The sequence below is a fragment of the Poecilia latipinna genome, unplaced genomic scaffold (genome assembly GCF_001443285.1).
Source record: "Poecilia latipinna isolate Pla-1442-1.1 unplaced genomic scaffold, P_latipinna-1.0 Scaffold774, whole genome shotgun sequence".
NCBI classification, from domain to species: domain Eukaryota; kingdom Metazoa; phylum Chordata; class Actinopteri; order Cyprinodontiformes; family Poeciliidae; genus Poecilia; species Poecilia latipinna.
In genome coordinates, this window is record NW_015113390.1 from 234,883 (window position 1) to 256,900 (window position 22,018).

Consider the following 22,018-nt stretch of genomic DNA (forward strand, 5'->3'; position numbering starts at 1 on the left):
TGGCCAACTCTCTGTTATTCCTCTGTCAATTTGATACAGTAGGGGCTTCCACACTTCCCATATCTGTGTCCTCTGTCACGTTTATCAGCAGTTAAAACTGTTTAATCCGTTAACATGTCGTAACCTGTTTTTCCGAGCAGCCTTTACACGCAACATGAGCGCTATGATGCTCACGCTGGGTTTACACCTGTACGGCAATGAAGGAGACCTGCTGCTGCTGTTCGGAGCTACGCAGGTGTGTGTTGGAGTCATGGCAGCAAACCAGCAAAACGCAAAGAACTTTTCAAAGAATTTCCCCCAAACTAACAAACTGTTGAGTAAAGCTGTTGGATGCAGGTAAAGTTAGCTAAAAGATGACTAGCTAGCTAATATCAATACAGCACCTTAAGCTTGTTAACAAGTAGCTTGTAGGTTACTGATGTTGTCTGTGTTCAGCTACAATTCATTTTGCCCCCCAAAAAGTTGATCCCCACCCCCTCCTCCTTGTTTGTCTGGAGCCGGGGCGGAGTATAACAGGGAGTCTCTAAGAATAGAAATAGTTTGGAAACCATTGGGGGGGCCCAGGAGAAAAAGTGGGCCCCCCCAGTGGGGAACCACTGCCTTAGTGTAACCGGTCCGGGGGTAACTCCAGCCGAACCACACTGCGTTGTGAATTAGACACCTCAAGAATTGCAGGTTAGCATTCTCTGGAGAGAATGGAATTTAACATTTCAGCAGAATAGAAAATGGTCAGCCGACATCAGTCCACCTTCCTCCTTAGCATCAAGGAATGGTCTGCTCTTATATGCCAGCATTATGTGCTAATAAATAATTATGTTACAGATTAAAACAAATAAAAAAACACAAACCACTGGCTGACCTCTAACCAATAATCAAAATGCATAACAATGTGTATATTGTGAAAATAAAATATATAAAATTCCAAAAATGAGCAGGAAAGCGCAATAAAAAAAACAAAACAGATAAGCACAACATACTTACACAGAACAGAACATTTCAACCGCACAGAAAATGTTCAGTAAACATCAGTCCACCTGCCCATAACAAAGATAAAAGATAAAAAAAAATCCTGCTGCACAGCGTGGGAAGAGCACGCTGCATAGCTCACACACATGCTGCAACTCTAAGGTCCAACACTCGACAAAACTTTCCATCCTCTGCCAATAAAAACTGAAATGAACATTATACAAACACGCTAGCTAAAAGATAGTGAAGCATTTTGTCATCTACAGCAACTTTTAAATAGCATGTCGACAGAAACTCGGTGAGAAACTCACCTTCCTCCAAACCATCCAGGAGTGGTCTGGGGAAGGAGGAAGGTTATTCTGGTGAAGGAAGAAGTGACGTCACGGGTTACGACCGCAACAATTAAACAAAACTAAACTTTCCCAAAATTATTACATAAATTTTGATTAAAAGATATTTCAAGATAAAAATGAGAGACAATTCAATTAAAACAAAATAAAAATAAAAATTCATAAATAAAGTTAACATCTGAGGGATTTTTGGTAGAATGCATTGGGTTTTCTCTCTTCCATGCTACATTAGTATGGATGCTAATTGTTAGCATCAGAACGCTGGGTTCCAACCAACTGGCTGGCACATCTAAATTTCTTCAGAAATTTTTCAGCTATATACCCTACTTTTTATGTCTTAGTTGCAAAATGTAAAATAGCAATGTCTGGCCACCACACAGAAACACAATGTTTTCAATAAATGCTTCAAAATTGGGATTAGGCAAAGTTGTATTTTCCTCTGAGCAGCCTTCATGTAACACACTTTCTTATCCCAAGTGTTCTGTTTTTAAATAAGCCTGTACATTAAAAACCAAACCATAACCACCTTAAATTTGTTTCACAAGCAAAACCTGACCCCCTTTTGTTTCACAACCAATTCAGTAATACAGCTCCCTTCCTCAGATTAATTTTAGGGAAAAAAAAAATGCTAGTATTCTGCTTCACAATCACAGACCAATCACTCCCCAACATATCCTCACATCGTCCTCTGCAACCCTCCTTTTGTCTAACTTTTACCTAATCATCATTCCTCATGATTTATGCTTCACCCGATTCCCTAAATCTGAGCCAATCAGTATAAGCATGAAGCTTGCAATGACTCATGCTGTGTCTGATTTGTCTTGGAAGTCGTAGCTCACATCTGGAGCTTAAGTCACATACCCAAGTAGATCACATTGTAGTTGCAAGTTGAAAAGAATCAATGGGATTTGCTCATTGTTGTTGCGCTAATTATTATTAGCACAGATACACTACAGTAGATTTATTTTATGCAAACAAATACCAAGTAAACATGCTCAAAAATAACTATTGCACAGTGCAGTCATTTTATTACATCTATGGTGATAAGTTTTAGAATTTGTTATATACCCTCGGGTTTTTGAGGAATGGACATGATGTTATGAACAAAAATTTAGAAGGGAGTATATCCCCCACTTCAAGCACTGTTGATACATAAGCAAAATGCATGTTTTTGTCATCCTTTTGTCAGGTATTGCAAAATGTAGAAAGATTAGCTTAATTTCTGGGGGGGGGGTTATTTTTTAGAGCTGCATTAAGGGCTTATGAAGAACATGTTTTTTGTTATTTGTTTTTTTAGTGTTTTTCTTCTAGTTCTAGTGGACTTTAATTGAGAGTGGTCAGACAGAAAGTCAGTTGAGAGAGGGGGAAGGCATGCAGCAAAGGTCAACAGGTCAGTACTCGAACCTATGACGGCTGCCACGAGTACTGAGGCCTGCGTATATGGGTCATGCACTTTACACCTGCACCACAATGCATCCGAAGAATATGTTTTTGATACATTTGTTAAAACTCTCAGTATATTGTGACAGTAAAAGACGAGACAAATAATATGATGTCAGCCACAATAAATTGGGGCCACTTTAGGATTTTTGAGCCTTGTTTAAACTAGTACGTTTTGTGCTGTTTATTGGCTTATAATGTTGTGTTAGTGCACAGAACCAATTGTGAGTCACACCTGTGAGAGGCAACAAAATAAATAAAAACGACTTCAGTTGACAATGCAGTTGAATCCAATCAAGATGAAGAAACACAATCAACTGTCACTGAAAAAAAGGAAACAATTGTAACATTATCTTGACATATTGTGGAAGAAGTTCATGGAGAACCCCAGCTGTGTAGATGATTGCAGTTCTTGATATGATGGAGCTGATTGCACAATTTGCCAAGAAGCCAGCTGCAGTGATTTTTTTTAAAAAGCATTGTGCTAATTTTAAATGTCATACAACCACTTACTAGATGACAGAAGTGCCTGTTTTGTGAATCTCTGTGTAACACACAATACATAGAATACTGACACCTCAATCCAATAATTTCATCACATAAATCAGACTAATGCTTTGCAGCTTCCCTGTATTTTATATATGTCCTTCATAACATGACTAAACCTATTTGTATTTAAAAGTCTAAATATGGTAATATCTGAATTTTGGTTTATAGTCTAATGAAGTGTTCCAGGTTTTGTGTATGCCTCTTTTTCACCGATGTTATCAACTTTGGTCACACTTCGTGAAACCGCTTCAGAATTGTGGAATCAATCAAACAATCAAATTTTACTTGCATAGCACCTTTCAGCAGCAAGGCATTTCAAAGTGATTTACGTCGTAAAAACACAAAAATACAAAATCATAGAACACACAGTCAACAACATTACATTTTGTACTTCCGATTACTGATTGTTTCTTGATTAAAAGCAACTCTAAACAGTTGGGTTTTAGTCTAGATTTAAAGGAACTCAGTGTTTCAGCTGTTTCGCAGTTTTCTGGAAGCTTGTTCCAGATTTGTGGTGCAAAGAAGCTGAATGCTTCATCTCCTCGTTTGGTCCTGGTTCTGGGGATGCAGACCAGATCAGACCTGAGAGGTCTGAAAGGTTGATACAACAACAGCAGGTCTTTAATGTATTGTGGTGCAAAGCCGTTCAGTGGTTTATAAACTAGCAACAGTACTTTATAGTTTATCCTCTGAGCTGCAGGGAGCCAGTGTAAGGACTTTAGAACTGGGGTGACATGCTCTATCTTCTTGATTTTAGTGAGAACACATGCAGCAGCATTCTTGATCAGCTGCAAACCTGCAGCTGATCCAAACCTGCGACGACACTGATGCAGAAATCAATGCAACTAAAGATAAATCCATGGATGAGTTTCTCTAGTTCTTGCTGAGACACTAGTCCTCTAATCCTGGAAATGTTCTTCAGGTGTTAGAAGGCCGACTTTGTAACTGTCTTTATGTGGAAACATCTCCATGGGATTCCACATACATTTTAAACCTTAAAACACACCTCGTTTATGGTTAGCCACTAAACGAGCTGCCTATAAGCCTCTTTGGTTTCAACAGGCCCTCAGAGGTGATAACCTTTCTAGTGTCACCAGCTGCTGAATGCAACACCAAAGCTGACCTTGTGCAACACTTTGAGCAAAAACAATAACCATCCCCACAAAGCAAACAGCAGAATAAGACATTTAATGCTCTGGGGACCGCTGGTGTCCAGGTTCACTTTTCATTTCTTTCTCCATTCAGTTCTGTTTTTAGATTAAATAAATGTGGGGGTGATCTTGATGTCTCTGGGCACGATGCTTCAAAAGTGCACCATAAAGAAAAAAACCTGACCTGGAAGAAGGTCATAGTAAAGCATCTTAAAATTCAGGATGCTAATATCAACAAAGCTTAAGCAACAATTCAAATTTCAATCTAAAACTGCCAAAGTACATCTATAACACTAAATCTAACATTCAAAATGTGGATTAGAAACCCACATTAGCTCTGACTTACAGAGAACAGAAAGTTCCTAAGTAATCAGAGCACATTACAGTACCATGACATTGACAATGTCGAAATATTAAAATATGTACTAATAGAAAAAGAAGTAAATTTACTTAGAAAAAATACAACATACACAATAATAATGATATAAAGTTTACAATACAATTGTATTAAATTTGAACAGTTATTAGGTATTTTAGCCAATTTTTAGCGAATTTACTGGGCCAACGGCTGAGCGCGTGCGATTACTCACCGATGCTTCAATGCTACACAACTACAGGGGATTTTTCCGTACGTCAGCTGTTAGAACAGAAGCTTTCTGAGATCTGATTAAAAAAAAAACAGATTCACTATTTTGAATTATAAATTCTGCGATACTATTTTAACATTGTCTTACCAATTTCCAGGATTCTTCAAATAATTTAAAGCAATCTTACAGGCAATTTACGGAACAACCGTCAGCTCTCAGATCTCAAGGGTTTTAGATGCAGTCTGAGCTAAATCTCAGCGACGCAGTTAAAGGGGCGGGACAATCAACCTGATTGGCTGATGTGAAATCAGACTGTGCCAGTTATTGGTTGTTTAATCCGTCACTAAAAGCAATCACTAAAGGGATATTTCACAGGTTTTAGATTTTTAGCACTTTTTTTATCAATATTTATAAACATATTTACAAACATATATTTTTTTTTTAACTTTATTACTTTTTAATCTCGTTGTAGAATAAGATATTAAATCAACATCTATTCATTTTTTACTTGTGTTTTTAACACTGGGTTACATACAGCTTTCAAAAAATATTTCTCTAAATTGAAATCATATTAATATACTAACAGGACCATGTAGCTCCTACTGAAACTAGAAGTTTGCATACTGCAAATAAGTAGACATCTTATTTTTCTGTCTGCGGTCAAATCAGACCAAACAATTAAAATAAGCAAAATGATTTATATTTGTAAACGATAATTTGCCTCAAGGAATTTTAATAATCGAGGTTTTCAAATCACTGTTACCCCTACATATCATGCATTTGATGTGGAAATGTTTATTTTACACAAGACTCGACTTGGAGCTGGCAAAAGAGTTATGACTGGACTTGGATTTACCACTTATGGATATCTCTGGTATGCGCTGGGTAAAATAACTGACTTAAAACTGAAAACTAGGCGCTACAAGCCAGCAGATGAGGCAAGATGAGACGAAAGCAAAATGAGAAACAACTTTCATAAATGAAGTGAAAAACAAAAGGAACTGAACACAATAAGGTATTCTCACAGTATAGAATATGCTGTGAGTCTTTTCTCACCAACGCACACATTAACATAAATCTTCCTGCGTTTGAGGTGCCACACTGTAGTTTACATATTTTGCTGTTAAATGTCAATGTTTTTAGCGTTCTGATAAAATCATGAATAAACATTCTAGAATTTGTTTGCCACATTTTTTTTCACCGTTTTTTTTTTTTTTTTTTTATCCTTACATGATTAGTTCATTGGCTCAGACTAGTGCAGCAGACTATTTCACTCACCCATCTTTATACTCTGTTTGTATTCAGACATGTGGACAATAGAGCTATTCCACCTCTGTTAGATAAAAGCTTGATTTCACCAGAAAAGTGGCATAAGAAGATCAAGTGGAGTCATCACTGTTAATACCAAGGACCACACAAAGCTTACTATTTAATTTGAAGTAAATAAGGTAAATGTATTACATACCCACATAATCTTGTTTGATTAAATGACTCTTATTGTTTTGAAATAAAATCCTTTCTTGACTATTTGTCAGCCTGCCAGAGCCTAATTACAACTAAACATCACTGAACCAATCAAGTTGTGATGAATGATTTTTGCATTCTGTTTATTCACATTACATCAAATGTTCTGGACAAACAGTCATTCTTGTACATGTGGCAGTTATTTTTGTGCACCGAAATACACAGGCAAAAAGAGGAAAGCTACAAGTATATGAAAATAGAGCGTTAGTGTTAGGGCAAGAATACTAATTTATTTGCCATTGACTTTTTTCCACCAAAAATCAATGGTGGAGTCAATAATCTCCAAACACACTGCAGAAATACAGGCTTGTTTTGCACCACCTCCTAACTACCAGCTTTAGGTCAAACTGTCTCATAAATTGACACACCTCCTGTCTCCTCCTACAGCTTTACAGAGCTATAATTCAAACGAGAAAGCCACACATTCAATCTCAGACAGACCTTTAAATGTAGATATCTTAAAGAGAAGACTTAATATCAGTTATTTTATTTTAAATAATTGAATTACTCTAACTGCAGTTCATCCTATATAATCCTGAGAATTGTTCAGTATTAAACAACGACTGAAATAGTTTTTTGTAAAAATTTTAGTATATGTCACAGTGAACATGTATATTGTCACAAAGGTGCAGATCTTCCCAGAAGCATTAAGCTGAAGTGTAAATGCTCACATATGAAGTGTGTGCAGCATTCCTGATACAAAGGGAAGTGTTGTGAACGATAACGTTGATCATCTGCATTGTTGGCGATATCATGTTTTTGGAACAACATATGGTGTAAACTCAGACCATGCATGTGAGCTTTCCCCCCACCCCCTAATTGTTGTTACATTTATACAGCACTCGTTCTAGAGCACAGAAATGTGGAACACTTTTGCCTCGTGCACAGCTTCTCTTTTTAACTGAGATGACCTGTCCACTGTGATTAAGACCTGTTCTTCTGACAGATGTGTTGCAGCAATATGCTTCATCTTCCAGCTTATTCCGACTAACCTGGAAATCATGACAAATGTGATCTCAAGAAGTTTTATTTTATTTTATTTTATTTTATTTTATTTTATTTTATTTTATTTTATTGACATATGCCTGAGGCTAGGAGTATGAAGCAGAACACGGCTACTCTGGCTTCGGAAGAGCTAGCAAAGCCAGAAGTTTACTTTTAAGTAAGGACTGATTAATTTGGATCTTTTCCATTTGGCCACTATGAGGAATACAAAATTCAATTAAATACCACCTAATGGCTAGAAAGAGTTGTACACTTATATTGCTAGTGGGGCAGAAGGGACTATTAAATGTTTATTCAGTCTACCTCAGTTTGTAGCCGTAGTATATCTTGACGCTAATGCACAACACATTTATACATTTAAAGTGGGCAATCAATCATCAATAATTAGATTATAAGAGACAAATTATTTGAACTTTAAACAGCTTGGGAAACATCATGGCAATATTTATGCTTTTCCAAAGTGAAAATACATTTACAATGTATTAATTTACAATTTTAAAACGTCTTATTTTGAAAATGAATTGTTTTATTGTCAGAAATCCAAAATACAGGCTTATCTGCTTCTTACACACTAGTTTTTATGACTACATTTATAAAAATGAGGGTTTTTGTAGATTGGTTTGTTTCTTGATGGATTAGTTGAAAATTATGCAATCTTGAGGCTGCTGACAACATTTTCTAAGAAGTGCAAATAAATCAATCAGTGGAGAACTGCTTTGCAAGTCTCAAGATGGCCTTCATGCATTTTTATAAAACTGCCATAGTCCTTACAGAAAAGGTTAGTCACATAAAATGAAAGATAGTTTCTCAGGTTTACAATTACCATAACTAGATAAGCATTATTTATCCTCACCAGAGTGAGAAGGAGTGTCTTTTGACCCTTTTGTCAGTTTAAATTAAAGCAGTTCAGTTCCTTGCAAACATGAATCACGTTTTTTCACTGAAATGCATTCACAAATATTTTACTTATTCTGTGACAGAAAATTCGGAACCCATATGCCTCAGTTTCAAACACAAAAAGCCGAATGAGGAACAGCTGTCAAACGAGCTGGTAGTGCTTCAATGCTCGCGTACAAAGAAGGTTTCCTGATTGCTTTGTTATGGGATTAGAAAGACTGAGACAATACACAGCAAGGGAAACTGAGCACACTGAAAACACAGTTATAGGAGGCAGCATGAAAAGTGACCAAACAGGAAATGCCAGTGACCCTTCAGGGAACTGGCATGGCAGCATACAGAACAGTGAGTCGCTAACCCTGAGGTGTTAGCGACTGACTGGAAACCTGCAGGCTTCAGGACCGGTGTAGTAGATAAGACTCTTAACAAGGCAGGACACCAACTGCCAACTGACTCTACAAGTGGAACAATATGTTTGTTTGCAGACTCAAGGACACAAACAGGACCAGTCAGCTCATCACTGACTGGCTATGAGCTCAGTCACTTTAAATACTTTTGAAACAGAAATCTGCAGAATCTGGACCAGATGATGACTAGAAACTCTGAGACAGGCATATATGGACACTTTATAGACTCCTGAAGTTATACAGGCCACACATCTTTAGACAACTGAGCTGTTAACTCAGAGGCCTATGACAGGCCAAGGCTTTCTGAGCAGATTCAAGCCAGGCCAAGGTGTAGCACATGCTGCAGTGACACATAGGTATACTCTCATTCTTCCAGGACATGACAATCCCAAGTGCTTCAGAATAGAGGGCAACTGGATTTCTTGTAGATGTTTTAACCTCTCATCCAGAAGATTGCTCAGTTTTGTTCAGGGTTTCGGTGTAGCAGGCTTATAAATTCTAGTCAGAACAATCAAACTACTCCTTTTTGCCCATTGCTTGGTATATTGTCTCTTGTGAAATGCCAACATGAGGGTTGTTTGAATCATATTTGACTGTGAAGGGAAACATTTCTCAGGAAGATGTGGTTTTTATCTATTTTCACCCAGAGCACAACAATAGTGTGAGTGTTAATTAAGTCCCTGAATACTCTATACATCTCTCATTCAAAAGTCCTCTTGCATTCTGAAAAATAATTAATTTCCATGCATAAATGTTCCATTTCAACAAAAAAATGTAGTCTTAAGCTGCGTTTTTTACTGCAGCAGTAAAGCTAGTCATTTTTTCTCATTTGTAGAAAGTAAAGCATATAATACATAGTATGTTTGCATCAGCAAATGTTATATTGACTAATGATACACTCATCCACTTTTTTCACTTCCAATACGATACAGATATCTGAGGTGTAGTATCGGCCGATACCGATCCGATACAGTTAAAAAGCGCTGAATTGACTTAAAATGTTTGGGGTTTTTTTAATACTGAATTACAAATTTATTTGATAACTCTGCACCACTACAGCACCCGCAAATACAACAATGTCTTCACAATCTTGGTCAAACAAGCAAAAACGACACAACTTTAATTTGTTAAGCCAGTGCAATTAGGAGTACAACAGCCAATGTAAAATAAATAATAAAGACTGACACTGACAAAAACAATAGGTTGACTACACAGGTCTAACAGGTAAAAATGAAATGCAACACAAACTTTTTTCAAATGGTTTAGAAAGTGCAATTAGGAATTCTATAATATAAAATAAATAAGAAAGCATGACATTGCTCAGAGCACAAAGCATAAAATTAGACTGAATAGATTTGCCTTTATGGATTGGGCACATTGTCACAGATTCCCGCTCTATCATCTTTTTCAATATCAGAACTAATACAGATATTAATGCAGATCTGTGCATCTCTAATATTGACCTTAAAGATTAAGATTTTGTGCTTAATCTTAAGTAATTGTATGCACTTACCCGCAGCATGGTGGTAATTGACTTCTTAGATGGGACTCTGAATAAGAGGCTTTGTTAGAGAAAGCCCCACTCCACCTCCACATAGAAACTTGATAATGTTTTAAAAGCAGTTTTTAAGACCAAAATCGAATGAATAAATGTGAAACAAGCCCATTACTGTGCCTGTCATGTCACAATGGCACGACAGGGGTTGTTATTTACCGGTGATTAAAAGAGAATGTGTGCAAGGTCCCTTGAATAAACACATTAAATTACACATTCTGTGCACACAGGGAAAGCTTTCAAAGTGAACAAAGCATGGTGTCCCACAAAGGAAATTACTGCACCTGCCACATAAATGTGGTTGTAGTGTGACATGATAATCACAAATCACAAGTTTTTTTTTTTTCTTTTTTGTAGAGAATTATTAGATTTTCTAAATTTGTAGGTTTTTTTTTTTTAGATGCACTACACCAAAACATTTTTGGAGAAAAATCACTGGTATTTCAGACAATTAAGGTCTAAATATTTCCATAAACAAAATAGGTGTGCAATGACATAACGCAGCATGATGATGCATGATATGCATGAATCTACAAAGCAGACATTTCAGCCTCTAACTTCAGGAATTGTATCCTGATGTTGTATAATTATAATGTAGGCATCATCAAAAGCCAATGTATTACTTTCATGTTTTGTAGGTACCATTTTCATGTCTTCTAACATTTATATCAAAAATTAACCTTGTTATTTATGAACTTTATTATTTAATTTGACTTCAAAGGATGATCACCAGACTTAATGATTGTTGTGAAGGAAGTAGCTTGGCTATTTATTAACTATTGGCTAATCAGCGATTGAAAGTGAATGCAAAGTATTTCTATTTTAGAAAAAAACTTCATTCCATTTGTTCTGCATAAATATTCCCCCTATGCCATTTGACTGAAAGAGTGTGTACATAATACAAAGTGTAGATTTAAAATCGAACAAAAATATTCAACAATGTGAAGATCTCCTACACCAGAGTTTAGTGTTTTTCTTTTTTTTTTCTGTTTAAATCTAATTCAACAATGAATTTGACTTTTTTTTTTTTTAATATGCCTATTTCATCTTCTTCCACTTGGCTGGCTTGTACAGGTGACTCATCTTTTTTCTCAGTACCCATAAATCTTCGAGAAAAGGTGAGGAAGGGAGCGTACAAGAAGATCATGTTCTTTCTGTTTTCTAAATGCCACAGAATAATAGGAATTGATGATAATCATCACATGATTCATTTTTTGCAAAAGGTGGGCAGCCAGCTCATCAGTGAAGCAGACATAATACATTTACAGAGGAAGAGATGGTGTTTTTCTTTACATGCATTTCATACAGCTGCGCCAAATAACAGCTGTTACAAATCGAACAGAGTGCAGGTCTTAAATGAATCTCATTCTTGGGATAGTTTGATAAAAAAGACACTCTGTGTGTAGAGAGTTGTGCGCAGATATTGTGTTTCTGAAGTTCTTGTTTTCTGAGCAACTTGTTTTATTTAAATTCAGTTCAGTTTATTTATACAGCAACAAATCAAAACAAATGTCTTTTCAAGGAACTTTAAAAAAGCCAGTTTGCATGCAGAAATATATACCGGTAGTCCTTTCAGTCCAGTCAGACGGGCAGATTCAAAGTCAATTACACATCTTCTGGTTTAATCCTAGCTATAAAAGTTGATTAAAAAAAAAAAACATTTCCTTGTTTAGGGAAACCAAGTCAGCGACTTTGCAGCAATATAACCTCCTGAATAAGCAACTATCAACAGTGGATTTAGTCGTGCTGGTGATGGTGTTATTAACCTTACAGACATTCGTTACACTGAACAGGTGTGTCACAAAAGTGGAGAAGACAACTACTGCCTGGTTCATGCTTCAAGATTTCAAAATTATCGGCTGACTTTCAAAACCTGATAGACCCCGAGCACGATGATAAAAACTCTTAGGTGTAACGGGTTTGGTTGTACAGTGTACAGCCACACACAAACTGATTTCACTCACCAACATTCAGATGACAGACAGAAAATCTCGCCACGCCTCTCGAGACCAAAAGTGGTTTCAGAATAAACAAACATGGCAGACTGGGAAGACGCAATGCTCATAGTTTGTGGACTATGTTTAGCAGAAAAATACAAATAAAAAAGATATCTGAGGCGTCCGCTGGACATTTTGGTGTGGCATGCGAATTTGTTTGTCTTCTCTGTTCGCCTCCCTTCCCCTCACCTCACTTTCTGACTGGGTAAAAGTCACATTTAACAGGCTCGTCTGTCGTTTTGTCAGGACATTTCAGCATGTTGAATATCCCCGATTTAAGATTGCCGTGGTCCTTCCAAGCGGACCGGATGACTCTTAACACACCACATATGGCAGGACTATCTCATTAGATGCTCTAAAGAGACATCCTGACAATCCGGGTGTCCCTGAGATTGTCGGAAGGGGAAATCAGGACAAACATTGGCATAAAGCTCTTGCCGTGTGAACTAGTCACATCATTTAACAGGGAGCAACCTTCAGCACAACCTTGTTAAGTGTAAGCAACCATCTGCTGTGATTGACTGGAGCAGATTGAAACACAAAAAGCACAAAAGCACTGATCTAAGATCTAAGAATACCGTTGATTAAAGAAAAAGTAAAGCGCTGATAGCATCAGAATCTAAACACAGCAAAACAGATAACCTTTGAGACAAAAGTAAAAATGTATGTCAAGAAAACATAGTACATAGTCCCCACGATAGCTCGCTCTGGATCAGATTGAATATTTCTCTGAAAACAACTGATCAATCAGAAGATTGGTGTGCTGGTATTGTTCTTCCAGCTGTGCTCTCAGCCAATCAAAATACAGGGAATCATCCAGAAATTTTGAAGTGGAATAAAATATTTTTGGAGTCCCAGACAAAGAGCAAATAACCCCATATAGCTGTTCTCAGTAGTAAGCAAGAGTGACCTAATCACCACATGGCCTAACCTCCATTTACTGTAAAATGTAAATCGCATCTTTAAAAGGAATTAAATTCTTGTTAAAGTTGCAATTGACTGAGTCTCATAAACCACATTGACTGCAAATCCCATCTATACTTGAAATCCTGTCTCTGCTTTACTGATTGGATATGTTCAAATGAAAAAGGTTTGTTGCCAGTATAATAAAATGCGATAAACTATACAACAAAATGCTGTGAAGTAAAAACAAGAGTGGATAAGAGAACAGTCTTTATTATCATTATACCGGGAGGCACGTAAAAGACAAAACAACAGAAGAACGTAACAGAGAAGCGATGACATTACAAAAAGGTATGTTACTTGTGACTAAAATGTGAATACAGTAACAAATGAAACATGCTAGTTTAGGATTTAAAATTTAAGGTGGGTGCAGACATTGCAGACATTTGAACACATTTGTTCAATGGTAAATGGACCAGAGTTTGTTTGTTATTACAAACAAATCAAAACTCTCTTCTGTGTCATTCCAGTGTCTGTCTGACTGTGTGCTAACCATCCACCCTGTTGGTGGTTTTGGCACATTTTGCTGAGTCAATTTGCACGTTTTTCAGCCATCTTTTCTTGCACCCCCTTGTGCTTTTGCAATTTACCCACTCCCACTAACTTCTCACCACGTCCGTTCATCTCAAATAACAAGATTAATTTAGTCAAAGGGGAAGGAAAGGGTGGGCCAAGGAGGGCAGAGAGATTTCATTGAATTAGCCCAAAGTCCTTCAAGAAAATCAACCAGTGGACTATCATGGTCAAGCAAAATTATTTCTAATATTTCTTTTGGTTAAATTATGACAGCCTTGGGCCAATCCCCAGTGCCAGTTCATCCCTCCCAACTCCATTTGAGTTGATTCAAAAACCGAACACAATGCTTGTTACTTTCTACACGCTGCTTTACTGTTAGTAATTGGACCAGACAACATGAGCTTCATTTCTCATCTGCAGTAGTCAATTAACTATAGTTGGGTTGAAACGGATCAACAGCCTGCTTAGTTTTGTAGCTGGAAACCCAGCCCCAGGCTGGTGCATTTTAAACCCTGACTGCAATGTTAAATAGTTTCAAGTGGAAAAAAAAATGTGTCCCAGTCTCTCTTTTGCATTGGCTGTCAGCAACAGGCGCTTATGATCAATAATCAGTTCACTCTCCCACCTGCATCCAGATTCATGTAAAGAAATAAAAAAATAATAATTGTAACATGTTTGTTTGACTGCCACTGAGCTCGGGTCGATTCTCCAGTCATCATCCACTCTCTCGCGAAAGGATGCCAACTGACCGCAACTAGAGCCGACTTTTCCCCGACTGGGAACCGAGTGAAAAATCTGCCAAAAAAATCATGTAGTGTGTCCCCAGCTTTACTGTCTATGTTAGCGTTCCACAGTTTGCATTTCTTTTTGCCAAGTCTTTTTTTTTTTTTTTTTTTTTCAGCAGTCATCTCCTTATCAGCTTGTCCTGGTCCCCAAACATTTGATGCAGGCCTTGTTAATCCAGCTGACATCCTCGCCAGCAGGGCTTCGACTGTATGTCTCACCCTCATGCAGATTCTGAAGCGGCTGGAGGCTCGCCCTGACTGAGATTCAAACTACTGATCTTCTCTTCTAAGGACTTCAGCACTACAACTGTGCCATATGCCATGTCATTCTCGAATTCATGTTTAAAAATAATTGGTTATACAGGGCCAATGACTGCATTTATTTCTTTGAAACTTATGTCGTAAGAGACGGACGAAAGCAGGACAACAAATTACTCAGATATAAAGAAATTATTACTGTTTTCTTTGTTGTTGTGTTTTTTTTACTACCATCACATTCAATCTTATTTGAAGCAATTGGATTGCACAGTTAAGTGTGTTGCCTAACTGCCAACTGTGAATTAGAGCGGTGAAGAAAAACAGTTCGATTTTCTAATACAAATTTTTCACTGTGGCTGAAATAAGAGAATCTAACTCTCCAGGGGCTGATTTCTCACTTTGAATTACCCCTCTGGTCCATCCGTCTCCCAGCCAATAAAGTCTTAGATCTAGCAGACGCCTTGTCATTTTGAAGATTTGATGTCAGCCCTGATGAATTATTTTTCATCTCCCTGTTAACAAGTTCCTAATGTCTGCGGCTGATGGTCCAGAAAGACCACAAGTCCTTGGGAGTTAAGTGAAAATCGTAAGGGAAACAGCAGAGGAACGTAGGAGGAGCACTGACTAATACATCTGTTTGATTGTTTTCACTTCAGGGCAGAGCTCACATTTGAATTTTTCAAATGGGGTTATTTCTCTTTGCAGAGTTAATCGATCTTGGGTGTTTTGTAGTTAATGGAAGTAATTTGCTGATATAAGGAAATGCAAACCGCACTGAATATGTTGCTGATTTGTGGCTGCAGCAAGGAATTATTCATAATAATAATAAATAAAAAAGAACTTTGCGGTATAGATCAGCATGTATCATGCAGCATTTTTTCAATAACTACTTTAGGCCATGAGCTACTCAGTACAATAACAGAAAGCAGTCTTTACAGGAAAACATATCTATATCTGTCAACAGCCTCTCACACAGCTACATTTTAGGTAAATACATGTCTTGCCTCCCAATGCATCTGTGGAAATTATGACTGTGTATGTTTGCACATTACTCCTGCTGTGCTGCACCACTACAACCCACTGAACATACACCAGCCGTCTTCTGAGGCTATAAGACCACAAACAATGAAAAAGCCATGCAATTTACCCGATTAAGGTGATAACTAAACGAGGCTATGTAGTGATATAGAAATATACATAATTCCCCACAAATAGCTTCCAGGTGAGAAGTTCCGGTTCTTGAAGTGGGCGACGGCGTGGTGTATATAAGGGAGCTGCGGCATGAGAGCTGTCGTCTTTGTTCTCCCACTGTGTGGCTTGCGTCTGGTGGTCGTTTCCCGGATCTGTTCGGCATTGCTCTGCTCCGTCTACGTTAATCTCCCGGATTTCTGCACGATTGTTCTAAAGTTGGACTGCGGCGGCGTTATTCACCCTCATTGAAGCGGTGTTTGTTTGGGGTGTGGCATCGGCGCGCCCATTTCATCTCCCGCTGTGGCGTGGCAGGGCCACGCCTGGTCTTAATGTTTTAACTTGTATTGTCTGATTTCTATTTTTCTACTTATTTTGTTTACAGCCCTTTTGTTTATTTAGTCGGGCTGATATTGTTCTTTTTAAGATTGTTATATTGGTTAACTGTTTTTTGTTTGCAGTTGCTGAGGTCCGGTGGCGGTGTTGGCGTGGTGACGGTGTCTTCCTCGTCTGCGTGCTGCGATTCTTGAGTTTGGGTTGTTTCACTGCGTCTGGTGTTAAAGGTTTTTTTTTAATTTGCTGTGTTTGGTGGATGTCGTCCCCATAGCGCCCCCTCCGGCCGCTAACCTCAGCTGCTGCAGCTCTTCCATTTTCTTTGATTTCCTTTGATTTTTTTTTTTCATTCTTAAAAAGAAATTAGTTTTAAAAAACATTTTTAAAAGAATTCAATAAATGTTTTTTTTTATTATTTTGAAACTGTCTCAGATGTTTTAATCCCTGCATAACTGAACCCGTGTGCCTTAAACAAGAGGTAATAATCTCTGGGTGAAATTCCCAGGGTGGTGTTGTTGAGCAATTTACTAAAACTAAACTTCCACAACATCTGAGTTTCCATCTAGTGTCGCTACAGTTGCATCACTCTTTTGAGGGGAGGCTAATCCATTTCGGGTTGTTAGACAAGCTTTCAAATAGAAATGTATATATTTTTAATGATTTAGCTAGAATGATTAAAACAGATAAGGATTCAGAATTGTGGAGCGGGTCCATACAAAGTCCTGGAAGTTGTTGCTACACATCGTGGACACTACTCTTGCATTACAGATAGATAATATACATTGGTGACCACAGTTATTGGCTCCCCTTGTAAAGATGTAGACAAAATGCCTATGAATGAATCTTTTATTGAAGTAGCATAATCTTAGACTGGAAAGTGTAAAAAGAATAAATAAAAAATCTTTTAATTTGGGTGCATGACATAAGAAAAGGATGCAATATGCAATTATGTTGTCATGCAATATAACCTGCTCTGTATTTTACAAGAGTATACTACTAAAGGACACTGCATACATTTACTTGCCACACTTTTAAATTTTATGTTTAGAAACATTTTTAAAAAATAATGAAAAATTATTCTTCCAATTTGCAACTCATTGGGGATTTTGTTTATTTCAGATAAAATACGTTTGAACAGGTAAATTTTGTTTCCTTCTTGTTTGATCTATAAAATCAATTAGAACGTAGTTTTTGGGTTTTTTATAGCAAGATTCCACTCATACCAACTTAAAATGAAATATTAAACAGTTTGCAGTTACAGCTTTTTAATTTTGAAACTTTGAGGACCTTCTGTCTTAATTGATCATGGGAGCCTCCTGTCATTGGAACCGGGGAGAAGGAACAAAAAACGGGATGTTTTTTTTTGTGTGTGTGTGAGGATTTTGTTTTCTGTTGGGCAAGTCTTGCTTTCTCATCTTTCATCTCTGGACCACCTGTTTGATCCAATCATGTACCTTGTGAGTGAATCTTAAAAATAGCTACAGTTTTGATGTTCACTTTGTCAATATCAGAGTGAAAAGTTTTGTACAGTACAGGCTTACATTCCTCGGAGTTGCTGCTGTGCTCGCTTTGTTTACTGGCCTTTCTTGAGCTTTCTTGTGGAGTCCCAGGAGATACAAACATTAAATTGCTTTTTGGTTCAGAAGCTCCTCAGATGTATTAGAACTTGTAATGGACTTTGCCTCAGCAACAGAGTCAGATGTTCTATTGATTGGACCCACTGAAACTGCTTCACGCCGCTGAATAATTCATGTATCTATTAAATGTATTGTCCTAATTGTAACGATGCTTGGCGCCGTCAAAGACGGAAGAAGAAACCAGAACCCACGCCTTTGTCCGACTTACCTTTCTTATTAGAAAATATTAGAAATATCATAATGTGATTTTATTTCAAGAGTCACTATAATCATATCCATTAAGATGATGATAACTTGTGCTGCCTGAAAGGCAAAACAAAGTTTTAGACAAATCACGCCTCTTAGTTTTAATTAAAAATCACAGACAGCTTAATTGCATTACTGTTGTGCTCTGCTGGTGCGTGATTGCTTCAGAACTGAAACAGGAAAAAAAAAAAAAAAAACCAAGATTAGGAGGACCTGCTGCTGATTCTGCTGCCTGGTTTTTGCCCCAGTGCCCTCTATCAAGGATTTCTGCCTCAAACTTTCTTATGCAAGTCTCTTATCATGGCGCAATGAAGTCTCCTTGGGGGGAGGATTCTTAAAATCGTACTTTGATAGGTGAAAGCCGCAGCGACAAAATTTCACTTGAACTCATTCTGACTCGAACCGAAAGTCAAGTGTGGTACTTACGGTACGACCGCTGTTCTGAGACTATTTTGTCATATTTGCATCTCATCAAGCAAGCTCTTTTTGAAATGAAGCTCGGCAAAACTACGCATTTTTGAATTGATAGCGCTGATCTGTAATTCACCGCAGGCTCCCAACAATATGTGAACTGCCATACATATTTATGAAAAGCTCAGCCTCTGGCCTACATTCAGCTGATTGTGCACTTCACCATGCAGCCCGGTTTAGTCATAATCCATCATTATGTCTTAGAATAGAGACCATCTCAACCCCTCACCTCTACCTCCTCCACCCTGTTCAGGGTGTGCTAAATAATCACTGAACTTTACTGAAACATTTAAAGTCAAAAATTAATCAACACGTATGCTTATCAGCGATTTTTATTTATTTATTTATTTTTTACAAGTGTTTGGAAGTGGGAGTTTTTTTTAGTTTTCTTTATTTTTACATTTGAATCATCTTCACTGCATTAGGTATATCAAGAGGAGGAATGAAATACCATATGTAAATTGAATAATGCTACTAAATCTACACTCAAGAATATAAAATTGGATGGTGACGTGTTGCTGAGATAAAAAGCAAAAACAAGTGTGTGTCGAAGCAGACTAAATAATAAACCCTAGTCACGTTGCAAAGTTAAAAAGTATTGATTTAGCTGTAATTACATATTTGCTCTTGTTGAGCCTACTTTCAATGGCAACAAAACAACAAGGCAATGTTATCCAAGTCTTCTTCCTGCATCGGTTCACTACCACTAACCCAACACCACACTAATACACAGCATTCAATTAACTAAAGGTTTCTGGTGAGAGATTTTTTATTTTACTTGGGGGGGGGAAAGTTAGCGGGGTATTTCAAGCTGAAAATGTGTTTTATTCATTTTATTTGCACTCTGCTGGCACAAATAATAAAATAAATAAATAAATAAATAAATAAATCCCAAACCTGCCAGCAGCTCCTTTCCTCCTGAAAGTAGGGCAGCAAAAAAAAAAAAAAAAAAAAAAAAAAAAAAAAAACAAGAACCACTTTTTTACTCCCCTTTACCCCTGGTTATATCCCTGGTTGCACATGTCAAACCAGAGAAGCTGGTTTGTTGGCATGGCTGGTTCTGATTCTGGCAGCATGAACTATTTTAGTCCAGCAGGAGATATGAGCAATAAAGATATGTATGGAAGACGTATATGAAGGACTTTATCTGTTTATTTCTTGTGAAGATTCCCCGACTTACACCGGTGCTGGGATTTCTACTCATTTTGTAGAGATTCAATGAAATGTGTAAAAATCAAAACTACTAATGTCAGTGACAAAACAGTTCTCTATACTAGTATTTAGGAAATCAGTACACAGAAGGCATATATATATATATATATATCTATATAAATTCTCTCCATACAAGTCTTTCAAACAACCCCTTTTTCTTTTAGTCTTATAATAAACTGTCAAGAATTTAGCTGACCTGTATTAAAGCACGTTTTATGCTTCCTCTGTGGCCTGCAGGATCTGACCTTGGAATACATCTCCAGCTTCAAGTGTCCACCCTCTGGGTGATTATCAAAAATGTTTTTTTTTTTTTATCTGTAAAGAAATATTTCTCCATGTTGAATGATGGCCCTCAAATTGTCTGGAAATGGGCTTAGAAAACAATTTTTTTAGGTTGATGGGCAGCAACAAGTGCTTCTCGAAGGTCATTGTTGATCTCTTGATTTTCTTGGCAACCCCCCAAACTTCAGGTCTTCACGCAGAGCAATTCATCCTATTTGTCCCATTTGACGAAAAGGAAAAGCCAAAGCGATGCAAAACTTCATATAGACCAACTGCCAGGGGTTGTTGAAAAAATAATGACAGCAACCTGATTTCTCAACGTGGAAAGTGCAAGCACACACAGGAAAGTCGGTACATTGGAAGCTTTGAATTGTCATTGTGAAGATTAATAAAGAATGAGCTTCTTTAATGTTTTGCCTGAGTGAGCTCATAAAAGCTGACACACACTGAAGGAAGAGATGGAATACAAATACACCTACGTCCAATAAATGTCACTGCATACCTTTTGCTGTTTGCACAGCTTCCAGGAAATAAGACCTGGGTGTCCACAATAAGGGAAAAGTAGAAAAAGGCGTAAAACCAGTGCCAGTGTCCACCCCCCCCCCTCCCCCAAGCTCCGCAAAGGGCTTTGCAAAAAATTCCCAAATATTTTTACATGCAGTTTGCTGAATGCTTTTTAGACAGCAAAGAAAACAGAAAAATGACTGCATGCGAGGCCTGTGCTTTATCTGACTCCCCTGATCACTGCTAGAATTTGAGTGCACAATTGCATGAATAAGCTTTTATATACATACAACATTCCTCCCTAAATGTGGCAAAACATTTTATCTCGGTGTTGACTTCTCATTTTTTTTTTGCTGAACTCTCCTTCCAACGGCCAAGTTATTCACATATTCTGATTGGCCGACCTGTATGCTTTGCTGATTCCACTCACTCTCATTCAGTTATGCAGCTCACTTCTGTCTACGCTGAATACGACTTTAATTGAAGGACATGTTTGCTTTTTTACACAAGGACGTCTTTTATTCGGAGTGCCTTTTCTTGCTCTGATGAGGAGCCCCTATGAAAGCTTTCTCAGAAGGCCGGTGACAGCGATGAATCTTCAACCTTGCTACGTAAAATTGGTTTGCAAAACAGAATTGTTACTAAATTGAGAAGGTAAGTGGTCAGCTACAGTCGAGGCTCTAATGGTCATGAATTGCTCAGGGTGGCATTTACCTTTTCATATTTTGAAAAGATAATAATAAGAAAAACTTTGAACATTTTGATTGTTGACTCTGTGTGCAGATTGATTATTTCTTTTTTCCACAGTTTATTCACTTTTCAAACACCACAGTGGAAAATCACAACAAAACACACGCTTGTCTTTACATAGAACGGCTCCTGTGTGTCACCTTACAGTGAGATCGCTCAGTGAACTAAAATGAACATAGATTCTCAGAAACCTTGTTCAGGTGTAGCACTGACATGCATTCCTGGCTGTTTTTAACAGAAGAAAACACGTTTAGCAAAAAACATTCACATTTAGTGTTAAAATCCATCATCAGCGATGGGATTACAGATATTGGTTTTACACGCAAATATGGATTATCAACTGAGCCATAAACAGGTAACAGCTATTTAAACTTCGTATTACAGTTAAACATCAATAATGTTTGCAAATCAAGGTTAAACCCCAATCATTTGTTACAACATGAAT

At 37.5% G+C, this 22,018-nt stretch overlaps 1 long non-coding RNA gene across 1 annotated transcript; it reads right to left on the bottom strand.

Annotated features, from left to right (window-relative positions):
- Positions 1–5,442: 5,442 nt before the first annotated feature.
- Positions 5,443–21,651, bottom strand: LOC106955891 (uncharacterized). The gene is made up of 3 exons (XR_001426671.1): positions 21,640–21,651; positions 9,776–9,782; positions 5,443–5,580 (listed from the first exon to the last, which is right to left on the bottom strand). It is a non-coding gene; the product is annotated as an uncharacterized LOC106955891 (long non-coding RNA).
- Between the last annotated feature and the right edge of the window lie 367 nt (positions 21,652–22,018).